Genomic DNA, 27,341 nt, shown 5'->3' with positions numbered 1-27,341 from the left:
TTTACGCACCGCAGAGTCCCTCAATGTATGCGGCCGTGCGCGCTCCCGTCCCTGGGGTAAAGAGTTATTGGCATAATAAAGGCATGTTTATCCACGGAGGAGATGAGAGCGCGGACGTCAGCGTCATTTGTGATGACAACCTTATCGAGCTCTCGGCTTATTGAGGGGACAAAAAAGAAACTCTATCGATTAAAACATCGAGGTTAGGCTATCGACAAGGATGGGTGCCCCACTGGCCCTGTCAGCGTTAACTCCTCAGTTCCCCCAAGTCACAAGGAGGTGTCATCATCCCCACCTGATGACAGGATGAGCAGTGAAAACTTGCAGCACAGCATGTCACGCAGTCAACTATACAAGTTTGAGAGCAATTATTTCAGGTTCCGTTACATTTACGCCTGGTTTGTTAAACAATAATTCATTTCACATTGTTGTTTTTTGTTCATCTAATTTATATTAAAAGTGAAACAATATTTATAAATGTTTGTCGATAAAATGTGTCTAAATTGGACTCTAAAGAGGAACATTTGGTTTTATTTTACTTGCATTTTCAAAGAACCCCACAGGCCTTTCCTCTGTCTAGCTCCCAAACAAAACAAAACAAAAAGGTGTTCCCTGATTCCTTTGCTGTTTTAATTCCTGGTGTGCAGGCTGCGAGTCCATCATACCATAAAAGGGCAAAAACGCCGAAAGAGCCATGATTAATGAGCGACGTTCACCTTTACCTTGGATCCACCTGCAGGAGCTGCACTATTGGAGCTGTGGAGACCTGCTGGAGCTGCAGCACAAGCTGCTCAGTCTAATTCAGCAAACATAGTAAGTTACGTAGTCACCCTCTGTTTTATTTATGCTCACCTAAGTTTTTCGATTTTATGAATGCGTTGGTAGAGATGTTTTTGATATCCAGGGCAGTGTATGCTCTCTATGAAACCTGTGACAAGGTTAGTTTGGTAACTTCAGACGCCCTCATTTTGTTTTTGGAGGAGGCGTTTCGGTATAAATAGTGAAGTACACAGACTTGTTGCTCAAGAGGCCTCTTTGTGTTTGTCAGGTCAGTCTGGATGAGAGTGAGGTGAAACATTATCGTTTTTTATTTCCCGAAAAAAAAAAACACTGGAAAAAAGTCAAAAGGATGTTTATGTGCTCTGTATGACACATTATTTTTTTTAAACTACAATCTTGATTTTAAAAAAAAGAAGTTGGCAGTAATTTTAACCAATGTTAATGCAATATGTATTTCTACATTTTCACTATTTTGATAGGAGATTGTAAATATTTATTTTTACATTTAACAAGAAATTAGTATTTCTGATGTTTTTGTTAAACTGTTTAACACATTGAAATTATTATACTGGATCACTGAGAAAGTTTAAACTGATAGGCCGAGTCACATAGATTACATTTACAAGACTTCATCTAAACGATTTAATTCTTTTGAAATGTTACAGTCCCACATCATTTTGAACACACACATTTTAAAATGCTGCTATTATTGTTAAAATAATTGTTTAAATTGTATCAACTTCTTAGGACGTATGTCGGCCAGAAATCCTACAAAGGATTTTAAAAATTAGTTTTCATCAAAAATGATCGGAATATTTGAGACAGAGAGATTTTATAGAGGTGGCTTTGGAAAATTATGTTTCTGCCTAATCTGCATATATATATATATATATATATATATAGATACAGATATGAACCTAAATCTAAACATCTGGTGTCCTTCTAGTTTTCCTGCAATTATTAATTCCCCTCTGTGTAAAAGGGACTGAAAACATTTTGGCACAGAGCTGCTCATTTGGCCACATTTTCTAATTTCTAATGTCATTTTTTTTCGTGTGTCTGTGAGATTCCAAACCTGATAAAATGTTACACGTTAAATCAATTTTAAATTCTACAAAATAGAAGTTGAGTGACACGATGAAGAAAGTTGTTTTCTTACATTATTAAAATCGTTATTGGCGAATTTGTGTGCAATATTAGATAAGATAAATACCAGTAAAATTAAAGCTTGTGTTTTTAGAGAGCCCCACAAACCTCCCAAAGGTCCCTTGGGTGCTCCCGGAGCCCAAATTTGGGATGTTTAAGCTCCGCTGTTCTCCCTGCAGGCTCCAGTGCGCTATGCAGCAGCCACACAGAGTGGATTAGAAACGCAGCTGATCCTCAAAAGAAACCTCGGGGTCAATCCTCGGTCACAGTTTCAGTTTGTTGTCACAGCACCACCCACACCTAAACAACAGTTTACAGACCACACTGGGCAAACAAGCACTTCAACAACGCAGTCACAGTCCAACTCCGACGGCCTGTTTGACCAAAACACCCTCAGATTCGGCGCTAAATGCTGAAAATGACCTCAGAAAAGAAGATCTATCAGGACGTTTTTACTGATCCGACCGCCAGAATCTGGCCCCGCGCGGCTGATGGTTCCCATTAGGGCCCTCGGATAAACACACGGACGATGACAGATGTTTGACGAAAACCATTAAGGCTTTGTGAAGGAGGAATAGATGTTTAAAGCTTTTGACTTAAGGAGGTGACACTGGAATTACAGGGAGAATCCATTTGCGCGTCCTTGGTGTGGCCTAAAATATTATCAACCTTGTGCCAGACATTTCTGCCATGCAAATGATTGAGATATAGTATATTAAAATATAACTTTTTGACTTTGGTCGAATAAGCAAGCCCTTATAATGACCACAGCAACGGAAAGAAACTTAAAGCTGTTCATTTGACATGAAGGAAAACAGTAAATTTATATTCCAAATACATTCACTTGCATTTTAATTTGAATAATCCACTGAATATGTTGAGAAACAAAACAAAAAGTATTCAGATTTATTTAAAATACCTACCTATGATGTATGCAGAATACTTAAAAAAAAAACATTGGCTCATTAAAATATATTTTTTAAATGAATATTTGATCTCAAACATGAATACATGCACAGCAAAAATATAATTTTGTATTGCACATAAAGAAAAAAAGGCCGTCACAAAGCCAATTTAGATACTTTTTTCATCTTCTTTTGTTTAAAATTTTCTCTTGTAAATATGAAAAGTGTGTTTTGGAAAAAAAGCAAAAAATAATAATATTAATCATAATAAAAGTTAAAAAAGATTTGTTCACAGTTACTAAAATATTCTTACATCTATTTGAACAAATGCAACCTGAATTAGATGTTTGTGACTTAGATTTTTTTTCTCCATTTTGCAGGAATTACAATAAATACAATTCTTTAACATTTAAAATGATGTTTATCTCAGATTTCTACACACAGTTATATTATTTATTCACATTTATTTATTCTTTATGTAATAATAATCTCACTGAGTTTCTCATACTAAATATAATATCACAGTTGTCTATATCTTGGAGGATTTCAGGAACCATTTCACCTCTTCAAATCTCAGATCTCAGAACCTGAATCTATGCTGTGAACAAAAGGTTTCAAAAAGTTTCCTGTCTGTAGCCGAAAGAAAAAGATTTTATTTCACATTATGTGTGTTCCTTACAGCTGAATTCAAGCAGTTATAGAACAAGAAGCTTGTGACAATGTGACACTTTGTCTCCAACAGTATCGGAGGACAGAGACAGATGATTTGTGAGGCACCAAAGGGAAGCAGAGCTGACAAAGAGACTTGTGGGCCTCTACCTGACTGTACAGGTATAGGCTACTCTCAGAGACACACTTTCACTGCAGTCACATGTAAAAGACATTTTGTTCTGAGGTTGTTCGTAAACAAGTGCAAATACAGGTGCTTCGGGATGTGAAGGTCAGGGACGAGTTTGCACATGCATGCACAGGCACACACACACACACACACAAGGACACAAAGATAGAAATAGAGAGGAAACACATTACAAAAGCCTTCACAGATGGAGGGCCAGAGGGATGCCTCTGAGGTCTCACCTGCTTGATTTTCTTTTCTCATTTTTTTAGAGGTTTATTTGTGTGTGTGTGTGTGTGTGTGTGTGTGTGTGTGTGTGTGTGTGTGTGTGTGTGGCTGTAAAAGACAGAAAAAAGTCACCATAAAGTTCAGAGAGAATCACAAAGATAGAGGGAAAAGCAAAGCATTTAGAAGCAAATGACAAGGCTCTTACAGACAGGGAGGAAATTCAGTGGACGTTGTCATTGTACCACCTATGGTAAATATCCATTTGGCTTTGCCATCAAACCATATTGACAAAAGCTTTTGAGGTTCAGCCTCATTTCTCCTTTGTAATGGAGAAATCCTAGGTGTTCCAGGGCATTATGCAAATGAAAGGTGCAGGGACATGAACAAAAATATAGCCGGTGTGTCCTCGAGGCCTCTGATCAGAGTCAGACTGTGCTTTTACACATAGATCTTAGTTGTGGTTTGTTTATGGTCAGCTATGGTACTCTGCCGTCAACACACACACATACAGTTGGGCATGGTAAAAACCAAAACAGGAGAGTGAGACAGACAATTGCTTGTGATCACACAACAGCAGGCAGAAAGTGCTCGAAGCCCAGAGAGACAGAGAGGCAGACAGACAGAAGTCACTCATCAGGGCAGTCGAGGTATTGGCACATCTGCGCTCATTGACCACTCCCCTGTTGTGATTGGCAGCTAAAATGAATTCCTCCATCGACAGATGTGCGTCCCCATGTGCCGATAAAAGGACGGAGCCGATAGAGGGATTGACAGTATGATGGAGGAAGAGAAGACGGGGAAAGAGAGGTGAGATGACATCATGTGGTCAGCATGTAACATGATGAAACAGTGACTGAAGCAGTAAACTGTGTCGAGGTGTTTAGCGTGAGGAAAGGCGGAGATGAGGTGGTAGGTTAGAGGCTGACTGTAGCGCTGTACATCTACAGCAGAACTCACCTCACAGCAGTTTTCTTTAAGCCCCCTTTTGTCTGTTGAAGCGGTCCTGCGTGGCCAAATGGAGTGACTCAAAGTGAACAGGGGAGAGCACAGTCAGGACGCTTTAGCAGGTCTGAGGCCCAGAAGAGGAGAGAGGGACTGGGAGAAGGGCAGTGGTCTAAAGACAGAGGTCCATCCATCACACATGTCCTGACCTCAGCTTGACCCCAGCATGGCAGCCAATGAGGCGCCCTCACCCTCTAAAGAAAGCCCCCCCACCACACACACAAACACACACACAGAAGAGATCGGGTGACGCTGAGTGGAGTCTGGATGCTCTTTGTGTCTTTGCGAACATCGCTTCCCAGAATCCTTTGTTTTTTACGTGACTAATGTGAGTATCAACACCTGACAGACAGGCTGTTCATCCCATGTCTCTCTTTCTTTCTCATGTATGCACACACACACACACACACACGTACACACTCACACTTAAGATAGAGATAAGCACCGAGGAACATGAATAATATTTGTGACCTCAAAGATTTTTGAGTACTCCCTATTTTCATCACAAAAACGTAACCATGTTGTTGTTACAAAACCAATTCCATGTCAGTTTTCCATCCGTACATATGCACAATCAAACTTGAAATGAAAATATTTTCTACGAATCGTACCCTTAAAACACCATCTGCAAATACATTCCCACATTCTACAATTCATCACAAATATGGGGTTCTCGCTCCTTGATATGGGGAGCAGATGTCACCAACACAACAATGTGAGGGCAATTTATCTACAGATACAGAGGATTTGATGTCTTAAACAGCAAAAAGAATTTCATTTTAGGCTTGAAGCACTTAATATTTTCTCTTTGGCGCCCGAATAGAGTTCTATTATGATAAAAAGAAAGGTCGTCTGCACTGTAATTGGTGACATATGGTTTAAAACATTCATATTAATCATTCTTACGGTGCGTTTAAACAACTCAAAATCCTTGACACACACACACGTCATATCTGTATTTAACAAGTGTAGAGATAGCAAGATATTAGGAGTGTTTCCATTCACCTCTTTTTCTGCATATTTTCAATGTGCACATAAAAAAAAGCCTGAGTGGGAAGCCTGCGTAGGTTGAAAATTTGCAAAACAAAGTGCAATGGAAATGGATTCAGCAAATAAATGATGTCATCTGTGGTGGCTTTATTATGTTTGTGTATACACACAGGTTACCAGAACTATTCCAGGAGCACATAGGTGTAATATTACATAGTCAAAACTCTCTATTTCCATTGTCCAGTGTGCTCTCCATTATTACACATCTGTCGTTTTCCTATATTTCAGGTTTGAGTGGCGCTCTTTTAATCACAATGTCTCGTTGGTACCTGACTGTTACGTTAGAACCACCTTCTTACGTATCTCTATGAACCAACTCCCAATATCTGCAGAACAATGCGGAAACAAGTGAACAGGCTAAGAGGGTATTTACTGACCATCAACAGCTAATGTTAGCTGAGCCCCACTGACTTACCACGTGCAGCAATCCAGACAAGTCTTGTTCTCAACTAAATGTAAGTAAAGGTATTGTTGGCTGGCTAGAAGCAAAGGTGACATCACAAAATTAAATACAACTAATTGAAGATAATTTCTAATAACAGATATCTGCATGTGTATGCAGAATCTGTAGGCAACTGGACATGATTTTGGTATCATAAGCCTTCTGGTTTCCGTTTGTAATCTGTATTGACCAATCATTAGTGTGAGCTTTTGGTTGCATGCAAGTAAACAGGTGGGCGCATTAGCTGACATTCAGTCCCGGAACCCATCTGCTATTGTCTGACAACTATTTCACTTTTCCATACGCAGATAGGCCTGTCTGTTTATAGTGAGTAGCTGAAATGTTGTCTGGAGTTGCTCATCAAGCTGTATGGAGGCACATTGTGCTGCATTCTTCGCTAAGCTAACACACCTCGCAGTCATGTCCTCTAAATGCACAGCAAACAAGTCCACCCCCATACTGTCAAAGCTACCGAGTGTTCCTGGGATTGGTAGCTGTAATGTAATTTCAAATTGAGTCTCCTACACTTCTTCTTACTCCAAAAGGTCATAACAGTAGTGTAACTCCGTCCAACACTGATCTAATGTGATGTTAGCTACCCAGGTGGCCTGTTTGTCGCAGTGCATGTAAACCCAGAAAACAGATTGTGAAGTCACAAATTCTGTTTTTGAGAATAATAATAATAATGTCCTTTTTTAAGCCTTCTTTGGCAGATAAAACTTCCTCAATTGTACAAAAAAGTTTTTACACTCACTTGAGGTGGTTTTGACTTTGCCAAAAAGAGTTGAAGCCATAAATGCGATCTTGACATGCCTTTTTGGAATTTGTTTTGATGGAGCAAACACTTAATTCGCATGACACTGTCAGCATATTTCCATGCATTATTATCATTGCACCAATTTTTCTTTGTCTCCAAATAGCATGAAACATGGCCAGTACTAACTGACGTAAAAGGAAAATTCAAACTTGCCAAACAGAAACAAATTCCTGATGACCTCTCCCAGTTTTTCACTCGTAGAAAGGCGAGATGGCAAAGACATTTTTCTAATCTTGTTAAAAGTGGATCACAGCCAAATCTATAGCCTATTCTGCCAATTTCTGACAAAACAACACTTTGTGGAGCCTCGTTTATTCGCTCCAAAATGGTGACATTTAAAAAACTCACTTAAAATTCACTTGCCAATTGAATAACGTGGCTATATAATTTTCACAGGGAGTCAGATGATATATACATGTCAGTCTTCAGTATGCAGTGTGCCTGAAATAATCATGACTATCTAAAAAATAACTTCCAAAAACGTTTCTTTTCTTTGTCAAACTAAGACGAGAATAAACGAGCGGCTTTGTACTGTCTGTAATGTGATTTTTCACAGTTGTACCTTTTGTTATGCCTGTTGTCACTTTCTCATTGAGGCCATGATGTAAGATCGAGATACAAAGCTAAAACATAATCCCACACCCTAAACTGCACAGTCAGCAACACGCCCGACAGCCTTTCCTGAGTGCTTGTCAATAAGCGAACACAGCCTGAGCCAAGCCTTTGATATCACAGACCTGAGCCTTTGGTCTCATGAATAACTAGACAAGTGAAGTAGCATGTGTTAGAAACGGCCTCAAGGAGATAATTGCTAACATATCACAGAAAGAAACACTGAACCAACTTTCACACACACAAACACACACAGCTTCAGGGCAGAGGAGAGGTTTCAGCACCTCAGATTAAATGTCTCCATGTCAGGGAGAATTTGGAGAGTGTGTGGGTGTTTGACTGTGCTCAGGGCGACAGTGCAGCGATTGTCAGGATTGTTTGAGCTCACCTGACACTGTTTTACCTGTGAACCACCTGTCAGTCCGCTTCATAAGAAGAGCAATGGTGCTCACGTGCGCTGTGACAGAAGACCACTGGAAACACAATCTGGGAGGGATTAGGGAGCAATTTGTGCGTTAACTGACACAAAATGGAGCGCTCGACCTCTTTGATGGTTGCTGACAAGATAGCAGACCAGGTCACAACAAGACGTTTAGATCATTTTCGGCAAAATCTGACACGGTTGTTGTGCTTGTCAAGATTTCTCCTCTGTCCGGCTGTTTGACTGATGTGTTGGAGCATTTTGAAGTTATTGAAATGAACATATTTTAACATTTTTGAGCCATTAGTTTAGTAGCTCTCGTCAGAAGCAAAGCAAAATTTACTGATCTCAAATACTTGGCTGCTTCAGTGCATTTCATGAGCTTTTTGATGCCAGAAATTACACACACACACAGCTGTAAAGCCAGCATGGATGTTAAAACAGGCTGTGTTAATACAGCAGCTTGTTATTGTAAAGAATGACAGAGATGTTTCAGTGACAGATGTAAAGCTTAGTGTAACTCTAAGCCTCTCGTTTGTATACGCCCTGAGGCGCATCACACTGTGAGAGTCTGAGAGGCAGAGTGAAACTATGCACTGATAGGCTGCCTGTCCCCTTTAGGCAAAGAGCAGTCTAGATTTGAATCTCACAACACTCGTAACAGTAAGCTTAGCAAGACAAATTGATTCAGAGTGAAATCAGCGAGATACTGTATGTTTATGGTTGTGTAAACACACCAGATAAAAGCTTGTTATCACGCTGTTGGGAGCCGAGACGCTGACAGAGCAGCAGTGGCCATCAGAAAACATCATCCTGTGTAAACCACAATGTTGTAAAAGTGGAAGTTTTCCTAGCTTCTCATTTTGTTTTTGTATTCCAGTCTTGTTTCTGCTCTGTTCTCCTCAGAGGTGACCACAGCCTCATTTCCCCAAAGCATCTTAAAGTTATAATTTTGTGCAGCTTCTTACACATGCAAGGTAAATAATCATGCTCTAACAAATGATCAGATAGTTTGGAAGTGGTCACCAGACTACATGATACATTGTAATCTTCTGTTTTTGTTAATTCAATTTAATAGCTACAAATGGTCAAACTCAAAACTCAAGCAAAGTGTCTCCCACAAACTTTTTTATGCTGTAACTCATTCCTATTTTGTTCAACTTGTACTGATTCCATGTTTTGCCATACTGTGCACCTTGTCAAATTGGTGGATGTGTTTCTCAGTTTGCTGATGCTTTATTTATTTGCTGCATATCCTCCTAAATGCAAAGTATATGTTGTCAGAGTGGTGAGGATGTTTTCTTTAGTTGCTTCTGTTGTAGGTTTTTGCTTGTGTTCTTAAGTTGCAGTACATTGAGTTCTCTCTGTGACATGTGCACATTGAATTAAAGTGGTGATGCAACATAGGCAATGAACTTTAAATTAAAACAGTATCCATCAAAAATCATATTACTTTTCCAAGAAGCTCTTATTAACTTGTGGTAATCAGTTAGAGCTGTAGTGGCTCTTAAAAGTCACAGTTCGGTTCAAACCATGGACTTCTGGTTTGGTGATGTATTTATAAGGATACATTCTTTTTATATGTTTTTAACAGACAAAAGTGCAAGAGTTAAAGACAGACAAATACTCTTTCTGGGGTCTGAGGTAATATTGCCCCCACTGGTGACTTTGGTGAACCATTTAAAACACTTGTAGGCCTATATTACACCGTACGAACTCTAAACAAACACTTTCCCAAAAGGCAAGAGATCACAACCGGCTATAAAACTGAGAGGCATTCCACAATGCATAGATTAACAAAAAATAAAACTTACACTTAAGGAGTGTTTCAATTAGCTATGCTGTAGCTATATTTGTACATTCAACGCACCCAGACATTTGTTGTCCCTGTGACTGGGACATCTGGGCGATGCCATCAAATATGTGTGACCATTTTGGATGTGTTTTCATTCACATACCCTATAATGCAGACAAACCTTTCTCATCTCATACACAACTCCCTCTTCATTGCTGTTGTAGTTGACTGGTAACCCACAGGAGAGTCTTCCATCTCCAGCTTTTCATTTGCATTTGCGATAGCAGACATGCCAATCAGCTTGTTGTGCTAACTTTAGCCTCTGTTGCTAACAGCATACAGCTAAAAGTTTTCCAGTGGAGCTCGCGCTTGTGAACTTTGGTTCCAGATTGTGTGCATCACTCTCTGTGCTATTCATTCTGCATGTAGTTGCATGCACTGGACCATGATCACCAGACTGTGACAGTGAACTGTTACAGCCCTAGCTGTAATCCTCTTACTAACAAACTATCATGTAACCAGCACATTTAGTACATTTACATGCAGCTTAAGAAAATCGAATTATTGGCTTAGTCCGACTGAAACCAGACTTTTAAATGTATGTAAACAGCTTAGTCTGACTGATATTGGACTATCCATAGCTCGACAAACACACCTCGATAATTCGACTGAAAATCAAACTATTGCTGCATGTATCCACTTAGTCTTACTGGAGTCGGACTTGGCGTTCTGTGCACGCATCCCTTTTTCTTTTGCGGGCTTTCACCTAGAAGAAGAAGAAGATGACGTAGCAGCAGTTCAGTAACTCCTGGAAAAACAAACAAACAAACAAACTCCATGGAGACCAAGAAGCAGAAGACAGACTTCTGGAGGAATGAGGAAACTACATTAATGCTCGGCCATCTTTGTTCGTCGTTAGCTTCCTCTTCAGGTCAACCTGAACTAGTTCAATACGCACTATATTAAAAAGGACACTGTGCCACCTATGGAGGCGGAGTCACTCGTATTTGGTCAGAAATTCGATTTTGCATGTAAACGCACTGACTGACTCACTTACATCTGCAGATTTTCTACCATCCCTCTCCTCTTCTTCCTCCTCCAGCTGCTTGGTTAACTTAGCTAGAAACCATGTTATGTAGCATAACCATGACTGCACAGCACTCTGATGGAGAGACATGCTGGTCGCTACAGTATCACTGCAGTTACTTGTTGTGAATATAATTGTTCTATGTCTTTGTTAAATCATCTGTCATATGTGACAGAGGAAGGCACATTTTATATGTTATTAATAAGTGTTAGCCTGACGACAAAATGTTGATGTCACTCTTTTATGTAGACAGCCTATATGAACTGTCATCACAAGGTCTAAGGCTGGTTATTACTTTTTGCTTTGTCTGTGTCAAGCAGCAACAGCTGATCAAAGCTAAGTTTACTTTCCCACACCCACCTTCACCTGGTAACTTTGTGTGAGCCACACAGGCAGAGCAGGCAGCAAACTAGAAGCTCTGTGTTGGAATGCATTATAGCTTTAAATCATTTCAAAATTTTTTAAGGCAGTTCATTAAAAAAATATGCCATTTTAATTTCTTCTTTTGAACAGGAAGAATTAAGAATTAGTGTCATTTTATAATTTTAATTCCGAAATTAAACAATTAACATTAATGAAGTGATGACATGATGTTATAATTTAACTAGCTTTGGAAAGTTTTATTAATACATATTCCAGTTTTCGGGTGGAACTGCCTTACCTTAAATTTAATTAACCCAGGCTAAGTTTAATAAAAACCAGTACAGTGTAAACATGAGACTGCACGACTCTGGTACCAGAGATGAATTGTAAAATTCCCCAGAAACCAAAATATTCTTTTAGCATCAGCAAGCGAAAAATAATTAAAAGCAAATCAGACACTTGTACTTTGAGTGTGTACTTTGTGTCCATTGATTAAAGGTAGTCTCCTTTGTGTGTGTGTGTGTGTGTGTGTGTGTGGTAAAGTGAGCTGACCTCTCCAACACCACATGCTCACCTGCAGACAGTTGGACAGTCACCCTCGTCAACAACCCCCTCCTCTCACTCCCCCTCGCTCGTTATCATTTGAGCTCCACAGAGACTCTTCTAATGACAGCACTTGTCTATAACGTCGTCGTCACGGCTCGTGTACGTGTGTGTGTTACCCCGTGTGTGTGTGTGTGCATTTGTGCACTCGTATGGGTGCATGTTTGCCCTGTAATGACAGCAGCTGTCTATAGTGGCTCGTCCTGGCAGGGATCATTCGGTCCTCCCTCTCTTTCACGTCCGCTGTCCGGTGTCACCCGTGTCCGGGTGGACGATGATGTGATCTTTAGTCCCCTCTGCGATCTATAGACTGGCATTTGGCTCAGGGAGCGTCCCCCGGCCCTGACATGCATGCTAAAGCTTGCCGCTGTTCTGCCGATATCCCCTGCCCGCCTTACCTCCCCCAACAGGAAGTTAACGCCAGCCAGCGCAATATTCCGACAGGCAGCATTAGATACTGGAATGGCAGTTAGCCACTGAAGTTCAAGCCCCTGTGGGGAAAAGTATAGAGGTTTGTGTATATGCATGAATGCGTAGTGCACTGTGTCTTTTGTCGAAGTGCAGTAGTGGTTTGATATCAAGAACTCATTGGATTTCATTTATGCATATTACTGAAAAGCTGTTTCATTCTCATTAGTTGCTGAATGTTAATTGTACTAAGGCAAACATTTTAAAGTAGCCCACTCCCATTAAATGCCAATTTTCTACTTATAGTTTAGTTTAAACTCTTTTCAACTCTTCCTGCAATACCCAGTATTCACATCCTTCATTCTCGCAGGCAGGCAGCAAGCTGATAAGACAGCTCTCTTAACGTTACACCAGAGGAAATGAAAGTCAGCAGACATAGCATTGCCGCAAACAGTAGCTAGTTGGAAAAGCTTACACATATATGTCTACTGTCATCAAACTATTACGCCAATTTTCTGGTTGAGGCAAGGTGTTAACAAGTTTACCACCAAAGTTCCCTACAGCATAGCCTACGTTCTGATTTATAGTAAAGCTTCAGATTTCTCTTGTTGATAGCACCACCACAACACTAGATGATTGTATTTTACATGAACAAGCAGCATTGTGCCTTAAATTATTGTAGCCACAGTAATTGTGTTTACATTCTTTCATTTACTTTGTGAAAGGAGCAACGGTTCCCATAGTTTGCTGAATACAAGACTATAATGTGCAGTTGTCGTTTTTAAGGTGTTAAAGGTGTTGACAATAGCATCTGTTGCCTTGATCATTTTGTGTATCCCATGCTGCAATGACATGTGTCTGTGTGGGTTTTTTGTGTGTGTGGCATTGGCAGTATTCATTGTGCTCTCTGCAGAAACCCCTGTTGATTGTATTAATTAGGGAGCACCCTCAGGAGCTAAACTATTCTGCCAAATAAAGCTGTATATTCATTTGTGCAATACAAGTTCCCAAATCCACTGATGTGTCTCTAATGAATATGGGGAACAACAGACTGCAGTTCAAGGCAGTATATAGTCTTCCAGCAGTCTTGCAGAGCCACAAGGGGACAATGGAGTGAGATGGGGTTCTTGCATCAGAAGAAGCTTGTGCTAGAGTACTAATCAACCAAACTTTTATGTAAATAATTTGTTTAATGCTACCTCTGACCCTACACATCACTGATGCAACCCATGCCCAGTTCATGAAACCTGTCTTAAGGACATATTCTCTAGTCCACCAGAAGCATGGGCGGATTATGAAACAATAGGCACCTGGACACAGATATACAAAAGGAGCCTCCAACTCTCTTACATAGGACCAAACATGTCATTGTGCCCCTTTATGTAATTTTTTTTGTCTCTTGGTCTTTTTGATTGCTACATTTTGCAGGTGAAGGCAAGGGGGGCCCTGGCACTTTGGGCCCCTGGGCCTCTGCCTGCTTAGTAATCCATCCATGACTGGATGCAATGTGTTTTGCATTTGCATCAGCAGTTTGTGTCGTAAGATAAATTCAGTAGTGAGAGTGAATAATAGGATCCTCAGCCAAACAAAAAAAGAAATGTGTCATCAGCATAAAGTCCAAGTTCATGGAGAGATCAAAACGAAAGGACTGGACACATCATTTGATTTGAAGGGGAACTCCAGGAAGGTCTGTCCATCTGTCAGTTCATTTCCTATCTTCTTATCTTGTCATGACGAAAGGCAGAGTACACCGGTACACCTGGGCAGGCCACACATCTGTCACAGTGCAAAAACAACACATTTATTGACACTTAGCTTGAAAGACAATGCTGTTTAAATAAAAATTAATAAGAACAAATAAAAATCTTGTAGATTATCACTTTAGAGTAGTTGAGTTACTTCAAACGTGCTCATCAAGTTGCCTTCAAGTTCATGTGTTTGACTACAGTAAGTCCCTATCTCGACTCTGATTATCTTATTGTATTGACGTGTGTTCCTTTCATGCGTCTGTGTTTTCTATGTCTAATATAGGCTTATATGCTCTTTGGTGTGCTATTTGGTGTGTGTGTGTTTTGGCTGGTGTGTGTGGTCCTGAGGGACTGACTGTGTCCACTCCTGCATTGATGCCACCACACTCTCATCTGCATACCTGACAGCACAGACCTTCTTCCTTCTTCCAACCCCCTTTCCTGCATCTCTGTGTCAGTGTGCTTCCTCCAGTGCAACCTTTTGTTGTCATTTCCTCTTATTTCCCGCTGGCTTTTCTCTTTTCTTTATTCACCTTGTTTCGTTGTCCTGCCTGACTCTCCAGCTCACTCTCTCGTTCCTTGCTTTCTCACCCTCTTGCTATTTTTCTCTCTGGGTCAATACTGTGTGTGTTCAGGATTCAGTGGTTGCAGCTTCTAGATAAACACCCTGTTAGCAGGATTATCCATGTTGTCCTAACAATGTAAACCCGAGATTAGGCCAGACTCTCCAGGGATATATGTGTGTGCATGTTGGTGTGACTGCGTGTGTGTGTGTGTTGTCCTTACCGTGTATACCCACCATCTGAAAAGGCTGTCTTTCAGAGCATGTAAAGTCCCAGTAGCTCACTGCACAAAAGAAAAAGACAGTGTAATTTATTGTTTGTGTGTTTAAGGTGTCAAAATGTGTCTTTACATTATATATTTTTAGTAATTTATGGTTAATGTTAATGGTAATTAATGGTTAGGTTTAGGAAAAAAGAACATGGTTTGGCTTTAGAGTCTTACGAGACGTGTTTGTGTTTGTTGGACCCATCCAGCAGCTCTCCCGCCCACTGCACTTGGACTTTCACTGCCTTAACTTTCGTCCTTGTCCCGCCACGTATCCCCTGACGCCGTTGGGTGCCATTGAACTATAATGGCAACTGGCTGCATATCATGGCGGCATTAAAGGACACATTTTTTTCATTGGTTTCTGATGCAGAAAGTCACTGCCCAAGGGTCGGATTTTGATGACTTGGGAGAGAGACCAGGCTCAAAAAACGCAACAGTATTATGTGCCTACTTGTGAAAACATTACTCCATAATTGTGAGGCTGCATCCACTAGTGGCTGTTGTAATTATCATAGGAGCAGAAGGGGGAAGTGACGCTGCATAAATAGTGACAAAGCCTGCAAAATGTTGTACAAATATCAAAGAAGTCCATATGGGGTGGATGGGTCAAACAAACCAGAAGACTAGTGGTTGCGTCCTGAAGTCAAGGTTGACTTTTTTAAATTACAATGTAGCCTTGTATGCTAACATGTGTAGCATGCTTTGACGTATGTTACACATGTCACGTGATATACACGACAATACAGTAGTGACAAAAGTACTTATTTAATGCCAGACCATTTGATGTTTTGTCGCGCAAATCTAACCTGGTAATTTTAGAGCAGATCCGCGACTGTTTAATGACATTAAGGACGTGCTTAAAGCATGTTTTTTTGGGGCATGGTCATATAAGTCATTTTGGAGGTCAGTGGAAATCAACCTATTCTGTCGTCAAAAACTCTACCAGGTAGCTATAAGGGGCGCTGAGGCCAGTAACATCACTATGTTCTATTAGATGCCAATAAGATGATAAAATGTGATCCAGGAAAGCCACGTTAAATACTAAAGCTTCCCTCATGTAAAATTGTGTTATTTAAATGCAACATTTTCAAACATAAATATCTGAAAGATGTTTTAATTAAATATTTTACTGGAAAGTTTTTTTTTGTAATTTTTTTAAAGATCAGAATCTAACCTTGTCATTAGAAACAAATTCTTTGTGTTAACTTCGAGTTCATAACACAACAGACGAACACCGTTCTCAGAGCTCTGGGTAACCAAAATGCTGGCGAAGGGGCGGAGGAGAAAGCTGAAAAGAAATTAAGGCGGGGAAGCGAGTAAGGGGGTGGTTGAGAAGGCGGGGCAAGGGCTGTGGTGGCGATGAGGAGGTTAGAGGTCAAAGGTCAGCCCCCCTAGTGATATCTCCTGTGCCAGAGAGGCAGTCACGACCCGGTCAGCGGAGGTTCAGGTGTCAGGGAGAGACGACTGACTGACAAGGCCTCTCCTGCGCTCCGTCCCGGTTGGACCTTTCATCCTTCCTTCCCTCCCTCTCCCCGTCACTCCTCCGTGACCCATCCCTCCCTTCCTTCAACCGCTACCCTCTTCGCTCTCTTCACTCTGTGTCTACCCACAGAAACCCCAACCCTGTCATCCTCTCATCCTTCCCTCCTTCCTTTCCCCCCACTCACCTTCTTTTTCACCCCTTAAGCTAAACATTACCACAGGGTTTCACTCAGCAGGCCGGGCTGACTGGGGCAGCTCTCTGTGGGGCTGCATGTCTTCAGTCCACCATCATATGCTCACACGCTTTGCATTCACACTCACACAAAAATGTGCACATGCCGCACATATACGCACACAGGTTGTTGGCAGGAGCACATGTAGCCCACACTGTGCTGCCAATCCTACTGGAACATTTGGAGTATTTGAGTTTCCAGTTTTTACATACTGGGTCTTGTTTTTTTAGTTGTTGCTATCATGCCTGTCGGTTAAGAAAACATTTAATTCACTGACTTCATTGTGGAGATTCTGCTCATGTGGACACCACAAAGACAAAGACTCTACTTGAGGCAAAGGATATGACCCTGAATACGAAACTAGATCTCAGTTATAATGGTCTGTTTTATTGCTTAGGTTCTTTATTATTTCAAATTCCAGGATCAGCTAACCTTCTTCTCTTCCTTCTCATTGAGTTTACCTTTCAAGGGTCAATAAGTAAGTTGTGTATTAAACTGACCTCAATCAGCAGTTGGGGACCTGCAACATCAATTGATTGCAGCTTTGTTATGTAAGTTTGGACAATGAGTTTTGAAAGACAGAAGTACACAGAGAACAATTGTTGAGTCACTGTTATTGATTCCATTAACCTCTACAGACGTATGATGGTCATTTTGTGGTGTGCTTTTATTTATTGCACCTTTAACACATAGGGTGGTCATTTCCATCTTGCAATGCACCCATTAAATCAATATAATACACCTATTATTGTGGGTGGGTGGCATTGTGGACTTGATACTTACCATTAAGCTGGGAGGGATTTAGCAGCCCATTTCATCATCAGTGACTATTTCCTAATTACAGAACACTGTATAACCAAGAATTACAACAACATGTCAGAGAAACTATGTTTATGTGTCAATATATTTTTAGTATATGACATACAATGTCATAACAGTGGCTACTCGTCAGTTATTGACTCCTTCTGACCTGGTCATTAGCCAGAGCTGATAGATTAACCACAACTGACTGCAGGTCAAAGTGCTGGTGATGGACGAACAAAATGTAGCTAATAGTTACTGCAATGGTAGCTACGTGTGATAGCTATTGTTTTTCTGCACTTACAAAATTGATTTACTTTTGATGAACCACAAAATCAACCACAAACTAGTAGCCAATTCCTTTCTGATTGGTTTGTGATGGTGAATGGTTGTCTTTATCACATATTGCCTTTTTGCTTTTTGCATTTCTTGTCAGTTCAACCTTCTTATCTGGAACCTAAATTAAAAAAATCCACTATATATATCTTTCTACTTACAATATGAAATCCCACCCTCAATTTTCTAGCTCATTCTGATCCAAAAACTAGTGCAACAGACGCAGCAACCATAAAGCCAGTCAAGAAAGTCAATTAACACTTTTAAAAGTCTTGCTTGCTACAATATGATCATAACACCTTTTTATTGCAGGTCTTAAGACATGAACTCCAGTCTCCTGCATGAATATCTGAGTTCTTACATGCCCATCATCCACCAGATCTCCACACCATAAAGCTGGCCTCAAACATGAGTTTTGGGACGATTAATATCAGACTGACCCCTTCTGAAAATCAGAGGAGAAATCAGATTTGGTTTGGGACCTTGCTCGGTATCAACATTCAAGCCAGATTATCTGGTAATGTGAGAGGTTAACAGATTCACATCCTTAAACCTTGCGAACTGCTTGCAGACTCATCTGCATCCGCCCCAATAATTTCAAACAAGTTAGATATTTAGGAGTGTGTGCGTGTGTGTAAGATTTAGGGAGATTTAGTGGCATCTAGCACCAAGGATTGTCAAATTGCAACCAGCTGATAGTTCTCATTAGAATTCCTTCAGTGTTAATTGTTGAGGAGGTTTTCAGTGGGAGCTGAATTATCTGCAGAGGTCTCTTTTTCTCAAAAACAAATGGACCAAGTGATTAAAACCAGTAAAACACAGAATAAAGCAGCTTCACTTAAAAAAACACATCGTTTTTCCAATGCTGCTTGTGGCTGAGAGGCTTCTAACTATGCAAAAATGAGAAGATGGGAATGGCCTATTTGGAGTGAGTGTTTGGTTTGTCCACTCTGGGCTATTGTAGAAACATGGCAGTGCAGCATGGAGGACGTCATGGAGGAGGACCCGCTCAATGTAGATGTAAACGGCACATTCTAATGTAACAGAAACACAACGATTCTTATTTTCACGTGATTATACACTAATTAAAATACCTATTATATTATATTATATATAATATCCCCCTAATTCTTACACACTTGACTTCTAAAATCTGGATGATGATGGTTACAATTAAATCAGAACAATGCAGCTGACGGTGTTGCAAGCAACAGTAAACATTTTAACCCTTAAGGCTAACATCAGCTAGCATACTACTGTTGACAGATATTAAAACTGATAGTTAAAATCTCAACTCTAGTTCTCGCCAAAGAATATACAACTGGTATTAACCACATCTCCCCAGCCTTTTTCTCATCCAGACTCGTTAAGCCCTCTGCTTTTGTTTTTCTCATTGCAAAGCATTGTTAACATTGCAGCAAGTCTCCATTTTGTTTACGTGAGATCACATGAGGTGGTGCAATATCGATACGCTATTTCTTTCACATTTTGTAGTGGGTGCATGTTTGAGATTAGAAAGAAGAACATCTGTGAAGTCTCTCCTTATGTGCATGATGCAACCGAATTTCAAAATCAGTTAGGATTTTAAGTCCAAGCCCGGTGTTATCTTCTGTCTTGCGTCATAAACGGCATGCTACATCCTGCACTGGCACTCAATGTCATGTAAAGCATGAGGTGCAGAATCATTTAGTGGGTGTAATTCTTAGGAATACTGGGCTAGGCCTTATACAGAACTTAGGATCTATTTCTTAAGGATATTAATGCACACACTGAAATAATCTACTCGGCATTATAGTGTCTAAGATCCCCTTGAGGCAGTCTGTGGGATTTAAGTTTGTTTAATAAGACTGTTAGCTAATGACATGTAATGTAGCTCAGCAGCTCTATCAAAGGCTCAGATAGTTTAACATTTTTAATGGACTGGTAAGCAAAAATATGGTACACTGGGCGGTCAATCATGTAATTCAGTGAGTCTCATTAAAAATACATAATATTGTCTTTTTTTTGTTTACTAGGGCTCATGATAATGATGTCTCAAAATACAGCACAATGTTTTTGTTTAAGTATTATTTTAACCTCCCAGCTTTCTTACTGCGTCTAGTGTGGGAACAGTATTTCATAACCATTTCACGTCTACAGAACCAACCTCACCCCGAAGGTATGGATGAGCTTCTCATCACTCTCTTACTGTCTCATCATCATGTTGACTGGCACGCCTGAGGACACGAGACAGCCAGACATAGTCACGGGCAGGTATGCACACACAGACATACACTTTGGCAGGTGCAGGCTGCACGAAAGGGCTGCCAGTCGTTTCTTCTGTGTTGCTTTTCATTAACTTGTCTAATGCAATCAAAGACTGTCAACAAGAGTGACAGAAGGAGAAAGAAGGGGAAGACAAGGCGGAGAGAAGGAGAGAGAGATCGCTTCCTTCTTTTCACAGATATGTATGTCTGTGCTCATGCAGCTGCATCTAAAATGAAACTTCCTTTTTCTTTCTGATAACATTGTGTCTGGCCTTTTGTTGTTCCTGAAATGTCCTTGGGGCATTTTGCAACACAAATGCATCACATATACACACGTACAGGTGAGAAAATGTCGTGATAGAAGTATGAAATGCTCTGGGCAGCATACATTCTACGCTGTCAGCTCATCATATACTATATCTCCGGAAGCGCACACCTGCATGTTCCAAAAAAAAACATTAAAAGGCAAGTGTTACTGTTGAAAAGCGACATTTGCAGCAATGCAATCAGGACGTAAAGTGAAATGCCACACCGTAATGAAATAACGACAGAATACATTCACGTCTCTGCATAAACCGATGGCTTATTTCTTTGCTTTCGAGAAGCGCGTCACTCTGCTAAAGGTTAAAGGGAAGATATTCTAATCAGGGACTCTTTACAGAGCAGCAGCTCAATAAGGTCAACTGGTGTCACAACATTCAGGTTGGAGGGAGGAATGTGTGTGTACAAGTGTGTGTATGCACGCTATTTTACTTTGTAGTCATACTGTTTACATTTCTGTGGGTTGTGCAATGTTTCTTTTTCTTGTTCTGTCTTTATTTATCTTTGGTCACTTTGCTGTATCACACTATGAAAATGCTATCACTGCATCCCTCCAAGATCCACACACACACACACACACACACACACACACACACACACACATACGAGTGTCTGATGCGGTGATCCGCCGGCCAATCGGCTGTATTGATTATTGGGCCTGGGGAGGTTGGTGGAGCGGCAGCAGTAATTAGGGCTTTTTGGTGTGGATTAGCCGAGAGAAAAGGTCACCCGCTCAACATCAGTGGCAGGACCACAGGCAGGGACAGGGAGGGGTGGATGGCTGGAGGGGACTGTCCCCAAACGTGATGGCCATGATTGGCAGGGCCGTGTATGTATGTAACATGTATGTAATGGATGTAAGCACATGCAGAAAGTGAGTGACAAAAGATAATTCCATTTTAAGACAACATCAATCTTATTTTTGTAGTTTTTAAAATATTTTCTTATTGGTTATGATAACGCTGTACTCACCAAAGTATCGCTGTGATCTGGGAACACAGTCAATATCTGACAGGGCAAGAAACTTGATCGTTCAGATTGTGCTGTGAACAAACCAGAGGTTTAGAGAGATTATCCAAACCACTTTACTTGGGGGTAAAACTCAAAGTGAGCTCATTCCTAATGTCAGTATTAATCTTCCTTTAAAACTGTGCGTACATCACTTCTGTAAGGTATGTTAGAGTTAAACTAATAGGTCGGTTTATAAATGATTTGGAAAAGTAAAACCTACAAGTAAAGAGTTTTCTCTCTTAGAAAATGAGAGTTTTTTTCTACTGTCTGACTTGTTTTTTAGCAATGCTGAAGCAATTACCTTAATGAGTACATTGTTATCTTAACCTGTGGACGCTGGCGCCCCAAGAAATTTTTCATAGGGGTGGCCAGATGGCGCCACTGAAAATCTTGAAATTAAGTAATTGTATGCAGATATACTTAGTTTTTTCTACATGTAATGTTACTAATTATCCAGCCTACAGTTGCCAGAAGAAAGTATTGGCATTGTACATTTCTGCAAATCGCCATGTCAAGCTCTGCCTGTTAGATGCATTGTCTTCTTTCAAAATAGAACCCTTCCATTTTTACAGGAAATTTACTGTTTACATACAGTCTCTTTCACAATAAATGCGCAACATCCGTACAACACCATGCATTGATGTTTTTTTCCTTCAACAACAAACACATGGTTGGGTTTAGGCAACCGACACGTGGTTAGGTTTAGGAAAAAAACACAAGGTTTGGCTTTAAAATTTTACAGGACACAAACACCGCTCTTTCGGGTGAAAGTCAGTGTTTGTTGGACCCATCCACCACCACTCCCACCCGCCCTAGTCAGGCTTTCACCACCTTAACTTTCATCCTTGTCCCGCCACTTTTCCCCTTGACGCCACTGGGCAGTGTTAGACTACAATGGCAACCGTTTGCGTATCATGCTGACATTAAAGGACGCCTTTTTTCATGGTTTCTGACACCGCAAGTCACTGCCTAAGCGCAGGATGTTGATGACTTCAGAGTGACACAGGGCTCGTTTTTAGGGACTTATTGCTGTATTTCCTGCGGCTTTTTAGCTCCTAAATTGGGGTGTTTTTTAACCACATGTTGCTGTTCCTCCAATGGGGATACTGTCATGAAAAGCAATTGTTTTTAACAAGATATCACTTACTTTCCTGATAGGATAGTGATAGGAAAAGTGATTGTTTCTTAACAAGACATTGCTGCATTTCCAGTCGGGATTGTGCCCCCAAACTGGGTATTTTGAGCCATAACATGATCTTTTCCTAACCATAACTAAATGTTTTTTGTGCCTAAACCTGACCACACATTAACCACAGGGCTAACCCTAACCCTAACCCCTAACCCTGAAACTTAAAGTTTTAATGTATCCGCTACATAATAACGTGCAAATACGACATATCTTTAACATGTGGATAAATAAAGAGTATGTGTTTCTATGTACTCAGACAATTCAAAGACGTGAACATTACTGTAAGTGCATAAACTTGATAAATCACATCATGTACTGTTGCATTGACGATTTAAAGTCTTTTAAAACTTTTCTTCTCTCTCTCTCTCTCTCTCTCTCTGTCTTTCTCTGTCTCTCCAGACCTGCAGGTTGACTTCTCAGTGGTATGGCAGGTCTGAGTGTATCTTAGAGGGTCACGACCCTCCCAGGCTGTGACCTGGACAAACAGGACTGAGGAGCTGCAACAGGACATGGAATGTCCCTTTTGTTTTTGTTTTGTTTCACTTTTTTGTTGAAAAGGTGGAAAATTCCTCCCACTACACTTGCCGGAGCAAAAGAAAACATTTTCTTGGCAACGAATGAGGCAGAGTTTACATAAGAAACTTTATGTGACTGCAACAAAAATTATAAAGCTCAGGCAGTGCTCTCTGTTGTAACTGAGGATGCATAACTTTTTCTTTTCCCTTTGTGAATGTCATCTTCTAAGCAACTGAAAATGTGATTTATTTTAAGAGCAGCACTTTTTCTTTGTGAACATATTTTTGGTGTTAGCACAGCCACTTGTCTGCATTATCTGTATGTCCCACATTATATATGTTCTATGCGACTGGTGCCATGTGGAACCAATTGTTTCCTAATAAAAAAAGGCCAATGTGAATGATTAAGAAGGTGTCTGCACGTCTGCATTTACTGGGTGTCAGCTCCCCTTCTTCTGCTCCACAGCGGCTCAGTGTGAGGCAGCAGCAGCTGTGGCAGATTTGAGGAGCGCTGGTTTTGTGCAAAGCTGCAGCACTCCTAGTGGTGGAAACACAAAAGAGCAGCTACATTTCTGCAAAATCAACCAGACAGGAGGAGACAAGTGCTGATTGAGGGAGCATGTGTGCATGAGTATTGCTTGTATTGCATCGCCTTGTTTTTGTGTGTTGTGTTTTTGCAGTGGCAGTGACACGTGTGTTTGTGTGATGGTGGTGGTGGGAGAGGCATGCATGTATACGTGACTTTTCTGTGTCTCATCACACAACAGGGCAGTGCGTGTGTTCCATGACATGCGTAGATGCATCACTGGAGAGGACTATTTGTGGCGCTTTGTGTTCACATGCACATCCGGGCTTTCTATGTATGTGGTGTGCATGATTTGTAAATGTCAGTGGAAATGGCATGCCAACAGAGGTTCTGAAGAAGTGTTGTGTTGTGTGACAATAAAGGACATACATAATTGAGAGGGGAGTTGGAAACAAACGTACGAGGGCCAAACAAACCTTGAATACTCCAAAACAGACTTTCAGATTGATATGAAGACAGTGGATGTGGCAAATCTGTATCTGACGCCGTTTTACTGCTGCAGTGTTCAGCTGAAAATCGGACTCAAGAAAACACTGAAATGTTTACAGTGACTGGTAAAGGTGAACAGGGTTGCCCAGTGTTTAGCAATTTGATGTATTGTGTAATCAAAGGTGCCTGGTTACATTTTAATCTACAAAGTCAACAAAGTATTGTAACATCTGCAGTTCATAACACTCATCGCAAAACACATAATCCCTGTAATTCCAAGTATTCCTGTTGTCACAGCAGACTGGTGTTGCTGAAGACTTTGTTGAGATCGTATTTTGTTTCTATGACAATGGTATGCAGCCATGATCTTGTCTGATTGGGTCTTGAATCTGTTGTCATAGTACCCCGGTCATTTAAAGCTAACAGTACAGCTTTATGGTACACTATAGTGGCAGGATAGGCAGAGCAGTCAGGGTCTATCCGGACTCTGCACAGCTCCTGCATTATAGAGTTCACTAGAGGGTCAAAAGTGTCACCACATACATCACAGCTGTAGCAGAACGGCACACACCGTTGCCATGGTGATCGGCCATTTTTTTTTCCCCCCACTGTGCTAAGCCAAACAGTGGTGGGTGGGTGCCGAGATACGAGAAAAGACAAAAAGGATTGTGTGCCCGGTCTTATGTATATTTCGGAGCGTTTGTATGTAAAGCGAGTGTGTTTATTTGGTCAGGCGTATTTCGGTTACTGCTAAAGAGACACATGTGTACCTTCCTTGTTTGGTCTGACTATCTGTGGTCTCAGCTGTACTCATCAGGAACGCTGTGCAACAATAGCTAAGGTGCCCGCGGAGGGAGCTGCGCAGCGTGATAAAACTGGCAAAATGAGGGTGTCAGAAGCTCCATTGAACATAATCAGGCTGTGGTAGATGGGCTCGGCTGTTGGGTTTGGGACCATAAGTCTGGCGATTAAACATGCATGGGGAGAATCCTTCATCACAGGGCGAAACAAAGCCGCCCTGCCCTTCCCACGTGTTCCAACATCGCCATGGAAAAAGCCTGTTTCCCTGGCAACCAAACTGGCTCTCTTTGTCACAGGAATGGAGAAAGAGGAGGAGGAGAAGGAGGGGGAGTTGAGTGGAGGCATGACACTCCACGCTGACCTCCACCTGACCTCTAGGTGAACATGCCGTTTTGGTTTCCTGCTTTCCTGGAGGGAACACTGTATTGGTCATTTTTCGGCGAGACAAAGACGAGTTCTGTCATCTGAGCTAAAAAATTCTGCATCTCTCTTCTTAAGACACTCATAATGTTCCTCTTCGAAATATCATACACATTCGAACAGCTAAGTGAACTACCAAATGTTCTAGGACATTAACATGGGCTGTCATTACTCCATGCTGAAAGACAATGCTGCCAAAATGCTTTCAAAAAAGCCGTCATCTTTTCTTCTACTGCCCCCAGTGGCACACTGTACGGCCAGTGAAGGTGAAACGGGGAGAAGCATAAAAAGGGCTGAGTGAAAGAGAAATGACTCAAGGCGAGGAAATGGAGGATGCAGTTCAGAGAGCGTAGTGGTGAGAAAAAGACAATGGCTTGTTAATACAGGCGGCCAGAAAAGGAGAGGAAGAGAGACAAAGTGAGACGCCGCTTTTATGTCGACCCGCGGCTGCTCCCATAGCAAAGGCTGCTACTCTAGCTGTAATGTTAACCTAGTGTTTCCCTAATGGGCTTAATGACATATGGAGCACAGATTGCAGCAGGAGCCGGCTCACTTTGAAACCACTGTCGCCTCCCTCAGGGCTTCGTGAGCACTACATTATGAAGACGTGGTGACTGAGGACACGGGTCATATCTGGTGAACTTTAATGGTTATCAGATGATAATTGAAAGGATCTTTTCATGACCTGAAACATCTGATTATAAGCAGCTCTTAACGGGTGTATTACTTTCTTCTTAGATTCCCAAAACATCAATTCCTGACGATCATTATCTAAGACACTACATGATGATATGCCTTCTTTCGTAAATTCACGCCACTGGCCCGTGTGACATCTCCCTAAGCATCTCCCCACGGCATATCACCCGCCATTTTGTTTCAATTTGTTCCCATCACCGATATCTCTTCCTCCTCTCAGCTCCTTTAGTCTGTCCACATCTCACTTGTCGTCTGGCCGTCATCTTCCCATGGACTGTTACTGATGATATCGGATTGCTGTTGGCTTTACGCCGCTGAAAAGTGGAGCTAATGGGCTTTCAAATGCTTTATTGTGAATGCAACCTGTCAAGAGGGGAGAGATAGGATCAGATTTGATTAGGGGGCGACAGCGGCAGAATAAAATAAAAGAGAGGGAATATTGTTTGTTTTTCTTTATCTGTGTGCGTGAAGGAAAGAAAAAGAGAAACTTCATAAAGTGTATTTAGCCTAATTCACTCCTTTGCGCTGGCCTTATTAGACGCCCTTGGACCATCCTTATCTCCGCAAGTCTTTTCATCCCATTCCCTTTCCCCTTCCTCCTCAGTTTGCTGTTTCCATATGCATCCCTCCCCAGCAGAGCGGAGAGTAACACTGCCTCTCTTGGCTGGATGCGGTAAATGTGTTCCTCTCTGGCAGATGAATGATGTCAAACAGACATATTTATATTCATTTAGGACTGAGGAGGAGGAGAACCCATCTGTAACGGATGTGATAGAAACCGCTACGTGTGAGTGTGCATGCATTTTGGTGTGTGTATGCATGTGTGTGTAGGCACACGCGTGTTTGAGCATGTGTTCCAAGGTATCCATCGTTCGTGATAAATGAATTGTGCTTTTGTGTGAGTTGATACCGTGTTTGTGGATTAGTGTGTGTATGAGCTTGTGTGTGTGTGTTTACAGCGTGTGTGTGTGTCTGCGTGCAAGTGAGGTCATTCCCCGGTCACTCGTTCAGGCTGTGTGATGAATGAAGAGGAGAGGTGCCTGCAAAGCCGGAGAGATTTGGGAGAAACATTGTTCCACGGGGTTAAAAATGGTCTTGTGTTGTGCCAGAGGCTGAGGGAATGTTACTAAAAAAATGTAAGACTGCAACTTAAGTGGATGTTCATCATATCCGATGTTTAATATCAAGCTGGGCAAAGTAAT

General features: G+C 41.2%; 1 long non-coding RNA gene across 1 annotated transcript; it reads left to right on the top strand.

Moving 5' to 3' along the window:
• The first annotated feature begins 679 nt into the window (after nt 1–679).
• Nucleotides 680–23,591, top strand: LOC117264058 (uncharacterized). Its single transcript, XR_004502236.2, has 5 exons — nt 680–813; nt 3,574–3,662; nt 4,616–4,701; nt 20,065–20,178; nt 23,092–23,591. It is a non-coding gene; the product is annotated as an uncharacterized LOC117264058 (long non-coding RNA).
• Nucleotides 23,592–27,341: the final 3,750 nt, after the last annotated feature.

The sequence above is a fragment of the Epinephelus lanceolatus genome, chromosome 16 (genome assembly GCF_041903045.1).
Source record: "Epinephelus lanceolatus isolate andai-2023 chromosome 16, ASM4190304v1, whole genome shotgun sequence".
In the NCBI taxonomy this organism is placed as follows: Eukaryota; Metazoa; Chordata; class Actinopteri; order Perciformes; family Serranidae; genus Epinephelus; species Epinephelus lanceolatus.
Note: the sequence above shows the minus strand (reverse complement) of the source record. Positions and strands in the feature narration are given on the sequence as shown.